This window comes from Acomys minous (assembly GCF_964271855.1).
Source record: "Acomys minous genome assembly, chromosome: 14".
In the NCBI taxonomy this organism is placed as follows: domain Eukaryota; kingdom Metazoa; phylum Chordata; class Mammalia; order Rodentia; family Muridae; genus Acomys; species Acomys minous.
In genome coordinates, this window is record NC_140496.1 from 18,620,767 (window position 1) to 18,627,266 (window position 6,500).

The following is a 6,500-nucleotide window of genomic DNA, read 5'->3' on the forward strand; positions in this document are numbered from 1 at the left end:
CTGCCAGGACTGCTGTGGACGAAAGGGTACTTGAGCAACTTTTAAAAGATGTCCACAAGTGCCAGGCAATATGTTCTTGTCAGCTATGGACAGCTGCATATTTTATGTGCCTCAGTTTCCAAATTTGTAGAGAAGGCGTAAGGATAGTACCCATCTCTTTGTTTTGTTTCGTTTTGTTTTGTTGGGGCAGGGTTTCTCTGTGTAGCCTTGGCTGTCCTGGACTCACTTTGTAGACCAGGCTGGCCTTGAACTCACAGCGATCCGCCTGCCTCTGCCTCCCGAGTGCTGGGATTAAAGGCGTGCGACACTACTGCCCGGCTGACAGTACCCATCTCAAAGGGACTATTGTGGACAATTGTAGAGTCCTTAGAACTAATTTTAATTTTACTCATCCTAAAAGCCTTGTGTTAGTATGCCAGGGGAAGAAGGGGCAGGGCTTTTGACAGATTGAATGACTTCCTCTAAGAAAAAGTCCAGGGCCCAGGTTAAAAGCGAGAGGGCCTGAGTTGGTCCTCAGAACCCAGTTAAAAAGTCAGCTGGCTGTGCACAGTGCTCCTCGAGACAAGCAGAACCCGGGGCGCACTGACCACCCAGCCTAGCCTACTTGGGGAGTTCCAGGCCAGTGTGAGACCCTGCCTGAAAATAAAAAGCAGATAGTGCCTGAGGGACAACATCCAAAGATGTCCTCTGGCCTCCATACACGTTTGGACACACACAAAAGAGACAGCCTTCCAACTGAGTCTTTTACTTAAAACTTTTTTTTTTTCCCCAATGCTTTCGAGGCCAGCCTGGTCTACAAAGTGAGTCTAGGACAGCCAGGGCTCTGTTACACAGAGAAACCTTGTCTTGAAAAAAACAAACAAAAAACCAACCAACCAACCAATCAAACAAACAAAAGGTACTTCCTCACCTAACCGGGAGGTGGTGTGGGCTTCAAGCAGGAAGATTTCCTCAGAGCTCTGGGTCTTGTCTTCACATTACAGCATCTGGATTCTCCAGAGGGGTAGCCTACGAGAGAGCCGACCAAAGCTTTGGAGACTTTCCATCACTCAGGCTTGCAGGTTACACAGTTACTAAGCCACATTCACTGCAGGATTGCTAGTTTTAGCCCCCAGTAACAGGATGCGCAATTACATTTGAATGACATTTACTTTTTGTCTGCATTACCACATGCGGAATGTATTATAGTACAGTTTATGGCTCTTTATCTGTAATTCTAATTTGACTGGTTATCACCATATCTACCTGGCAACTGTGGTTGAAAACAAGCCACTTAATCTAACCCACCATTCAAGGGAGGGAGTTAGTTACCATATGCAGGCGGGTTCTTACATAGCCAAGGCTGGCTTGACACTTTTTATGTAGCCCAGGCTGGCCTGGAAGTTTCAGTCCTCCTGCCTACACCTCCAGTGCTGAGATTACAGGCATGTGCCACCACACCCAGCTCTAGTTTCTTCTGATGGGAGGGACATTAAAGAGTTGGTGGCTTTCTTTGTTATTGTCATTACTATGCTGTTTGTTAGCATGGAGGATGAGTATCCTAACACTTTCCTATGGAGGCACACATATGTGCTTACTTTCCTATGGAGGCACACATATGTGCTTACTTTCCTATGGAGGTACACATATGTACTTACTTTCCTATGGAGGCACACATATGTGCTTACTTTCCTATGGAGGCACACATATGTGCTTACTTTCCTATGGAGGCACACATATGTGCTTACTTTCCTATGGAGGCACACATATGTGCTTACTTTCCTATGGAGGCACACATATGTGCTTACTTTCCTATGGAGGCACACATATGTGCTTACTTTCCTATGGAGGCACACATATGTGCTTACTTTCCTATGGAGGCACACATATGTGCTTACTTTCCTATGGAGGCACACATATGTGCTTACTTTCCTATGGAGGCACACATATGTGCTTACTGTCCTATGGAGGTACACATGGAGGCACACATATGTGCTTACTTTCCTATGGAGGCACACATATGTGCTTACTTTCCTATGGAGGCACACATATGTGCTTACTTTCTTATGGAGGCACACATATGTGCTTACTTTCCTATGGAGGCACACATATGTGCTTACTTTCCTATGGAGGCACACATATGTACTTACTTTCCTATGGAGGTACACATATGTACTTTTGAGACTGTCTCATGTCGCCCAAGCTGCCCTCACAGTCAGGATGACCTTGATCTTGTTTTCCTGCCTCCGTCTCCTGAGTGCTGGGATTACAGGTATGTACCACAATACTCTGGGGATCCAACACAGGCCTTTGTACATACGAGGCAAGCACCCACAAACGCCCACACCCCCAGTGCCTATGCCTGTTATTATACTTTCCTTGCCTCCCCTCTTTCACCACCTTCTTGTTTCCCTTCATCCGCCACAGACACCACCCCTTTTATGTGCATGTCCTGCATTTGGGACATTTTCTTTAATGTTTTGGTTTGGTTTTTGTTTTCAAGACAGCATTTTGCTGGGCACAGCGTCGCATCCCTGTAATCCCAGCACTCAGGGAGGCAGAGGCAGGCAGATCTTTGTGAGTTGGAGGCCAGCCTGGTCTACAAAGTGAGTCCAGGTCAGCCAAGGATACAAAGAGAAATCCTATCCCACTATGTAGCCCTGGCTGTCTTGGAACTAACATATTTGTGATACAAGAAAAAGAGAAATATGAAATATGGAGACAAGCAATTAGAAGAAAATTATAAAAATGTATAAATCGGAGTGAGGAAAATACTAAGATAGAAGAGAGAAGAGGTGGAGGAAGGACGTGGCCACGAGGCCTGACCTGAGGGAGTAGAAGCAGCCCAGGCTGGTCCAACATGGCAAGTAATTTGGGGTGTGTGTGTCTGGGAAGTAGTCAGACTAGCATGGGGGTTAGGTTAGATCAATAGCTGCCCAGTTACAGTGCCTAAAACTTACTAATAAATCTAATAGGTTTCTGCCTCATTACTTGGGAGCTAGGGTGGGTGAATAGAAAAGGCCTCCCAAATGATATCTTCTCATTTTAGAAAAGTTCATTTAACCTTGGCATCTGTGGGGAAGTGTGTGGAAGACTAACAGGACCAAGCAGTCTCACTGGGACTAGCAGGGTCATCTTCCTCATCATCTTGGACACTGACAATCACATGATCTCTTAGGAGTCCTTGGATAGCCCTGTTAGGCTGCAGATTACTCCTGTGTACAGATGGCTGTAAAGTGTTCTACAGTGTCGTGGGCAGAGGTGGTGAGGATGACTTCTAATTCCCCCAGCCCAGAGTTTGGTCTACTCTACATGAGTGCCGTGGGCCACCACAGACTGCTCTGTAAGATGTCTCGTGTTCATGGCATCATGCTGACAGGCGACAGGCTCCTGCTGCTTGCTGCATCTGAGGAGGGGGGGGAGCTCTTGGAGGATCTGAGGTCCAGGGTGCAATGCTGTCTCACACACTTAGCAGCCTTGTGACATGCCGTGGCTAGGACTGTGGGGCTCCATCTCCTTGTCCCTTTGCACTGACTGGCTCCAGGGTCCCTGCTATCTCCAGGAGCCTACCAGTCTCACACAAAAGCTTGGGAACAGCCAAAGCAAATGTTAAAGGACTGTCCCTAATTAGTAAGACATTTGAAACATGCAGACAACCTAAGCAAATGGGTTAATACCTGCACTCTTCAATCTAGACTTGGGAATTTTTTTTGTGTTTACTAAGTCCACCTTTTTAAACCTATTTATATACTGTATTTTATTTCTAAACACTTAATAACCTAAAATATATTATAAAATATGCAACATATATTCCTAGTGGCCATTAATTGATAACTACACCTAAGAAAATGAACATCCTCTAATGTGTGTGCATGTTCAGTGTCTCCTCTTGGACCCTCCTTCCTTTCACAGCCAGTCAGGTTTCACCTGGGCGTCCTCTGCTTTCCTTTAGAGCGGAGCAGTTCTCCCTGAAGAGAGCCTAGTGGTCCTGGAGTCAGTTCTACATTCCGGGTTCCTGGATTAAAGACTACATTTCCCCAATCTCTGCTCTATCTATGTGAGTTTGGTCATGTGACCCCTTCTATCCAGTGTGAAGGCACTGGATGGTCTCTCTGGGAGGTCTTCTGCTAAAACCTGAGTGTGTTGGCTGGAGCTCTGGCAGCCACTTTAGCCCTGGGGCTCAGGATCACCCTCCAGAGATGACAGTGGCAAGGACAGAAAGAGCTTCCTGGAATGGCCAGCAGGGGCTCTGCCTCCTCCCTCACCTCTTTAATGCTGTTTGCTGGACCATTTTCTTTCACATGCAGCCAAACTTGATCCCAGTTAGAAAGGAGAGGGGTTGCAGCTTCTTGTAACCTTGGGTCAGCCTGGGAGAGATGGTCTTTGCTTTCTGCTGAGAGGTGCTTTAGGCTCCTTTCCCTCCACGTGCAGATCTTGGTCAGTGCTCCACGGAAGCCAAGGAATCGCTGACCCCTAGTCTTCTGTTGTGTTGAGTGAGTCTTGGCAGTCAGGTAATGTTCCTATAAGGTCCCGGTGGCTCTGTGGGTGGGAAATGAAGTCAGTGTACCTGGACACCGGGAGACATGGCAGATGGCAATGACCTGAAGTGGCATCCAGTTGGGCTGTGAAGGACCAAGGCCAGCTCTCCAAGGGAGCTTAGCCATTTCATGTTCCTCAGATGACCCAGGGGAGGATTGTAAGTGTGGAAAGTTCCATTTGGAGTGTACCCTACAGGAAATAAAAGAAGGAGCAGAGTATGAGGGCTGAGTGGCTGCTCCACCGGAAGTCCTGTCAGCCACTCGGCGAGGGTCCAGGAGCCAAACTGTTCAAAAGGTCAGGACTGGCTGGCTCCTCCTGCCCAGGCAGTCACGGAGCAGCGCCCTGGGTGTGGCACTCTCTGTCAGTCTGGATGTGGGGTCTGGCTGTTGTCCCTCTCCTCCTCTTCCTTCTCTTCCTCCTCCTCCTATTCTTTTCCTCTTCCTCCTCGTCTGCTTTGTGGTTTTTAGAGACAAAGTTTCTCTGTTTAGCTCTGGCTGTCCTGGACTCACTTTGTAGACCAGGCTGACTTTGAACTCACAGAGATCCTCCTGCCTCTGCCTCCTGAGTACTTGGATCAAAGGCGTGTGCAACTGCCACCACCACCAGAAAATGAATCCTTGCTTCTCTCTCTCTCTCTCTCTCTCTCTCTCTCTCTCTCCTTTCATTTTTTGTTTTTGTTTTTTGAGATAGGATTTCACTGTGTAGCCTTGTAAGGGCAACATTAATGCCATATGCTATATGTAATGTACATTCTACAATTAATGCTGTGGTCTGTGAGAAGTTGTCCTCCAGGTAATCCCACTCCTTCTTGTGTTCTGGGAATGACACCTGCCAGCACTCTCCAGAAACTCCAGCGCAACAATTAGACACAATTAACGCCCAATGATCCTCTGAGATAAAACAACTTCCCTGGAGATTCAGCCTCCTGGACCCAACCTGCCTGAAGGTCCACATTCCTGAGACTCACAACCCCCACTTATGGTTTTTCCTTACTTCCCTGTGACCCCCACCCCTAATTACAGTTTTTCTTTATAAACCCATTACACTTGAAGCTCCAGGATCACTCTCCTATCCTGCTGTGTCAGGAAGGGTTGTGACCCGAAGCTCTGAGCCCATAATACAGGACCCTGTGTATATTGCATCAGTATCAAGTCCTGGTGGTCTTTTTTTGGGGAGGGGGTCTCATGATCTGGGTAATCTTGGTATAACAGCTTCAGCTGGCCTGAACCTGTCTATGTTGATCAGACTGCTCTTGAACTCACAGAGATCTGCCTGCCTCTGCCTCCCTTGAATCTGGTCCCTAACAGCCTGGTATGGATTCTGAATCTTAGGATCCAAATTATATCAGACTGATGAGATCAGAATTTCGATTTTACATGTCTCTAAGCATTGAAAATAAACACAAACATGCATAAATGGGGCTGTGCTGTGCTGCCGCTTCATCCTTTCACTATGCTTGTGGGTGGCTGGACCACGTGTTGGGGATGAGGAGAGCCATGCATTGCTGCTCACAGTCTCTGAGAAGCCACACACGAACACAAGGGGCCAAACCTTATGGTGTATGCAGTGCCTGATTCCTTGAACGGACTGTTCAAAAATGTTAATTCCATGCCCTCTAGAGATATCTGGCAAGGGACTGGGCTGTGTGGCCCCTCCCAGCATCTGGTTGGTACTTGGGGACTCTGTTGCTTGAACGCAATGAGGCCATTTTCATGGGCTGTTGCCTAATAGTGTACGTCCCAGCCATGGTCTACACGGTCTGTGCTAGCTCCTCACAGCCTTTCTGCCACAGTGTCCTTGGATGTCCTTAGAGACCTGGGACAAGAAGCCCCAGCTGGGACAGAGCCTCACTCTCTGCAAAGCACTGGGTTTCCCAGTTTTTGAGGGAGGAGGGAGTCTTAGGACCTTCCTCCCATTTTGCTCGGTGTCTCTGCCACCTTCACATTGTAAATTTGATATACAGATTCCTTCAAGGCCCCCAT

The 6,500-nt window shown here is 47.6% G+C and overlaps 1 long non-coding RNA gene across 1 annotated transcript; it reads right to left on the reverse strand.

The window, feature by feature from the left end:
• Positions 1-741: 741 nt before the first annotated feature.
• Positions 742-4,623, reverse strand: LOC311583415. The gene is made up of 2 exons (XR_014774497.1): positions 4,245-4,623; positions 742-1,008 (listed from the first exon to the last, which is right to left on the reverse strand). It is a non-coding gene; the product is annotated as an uncharacterized lncRNA (long non-coding RNA).
• Positions 4,624-6,500: the final 1,877 nt, after the last annotated feature.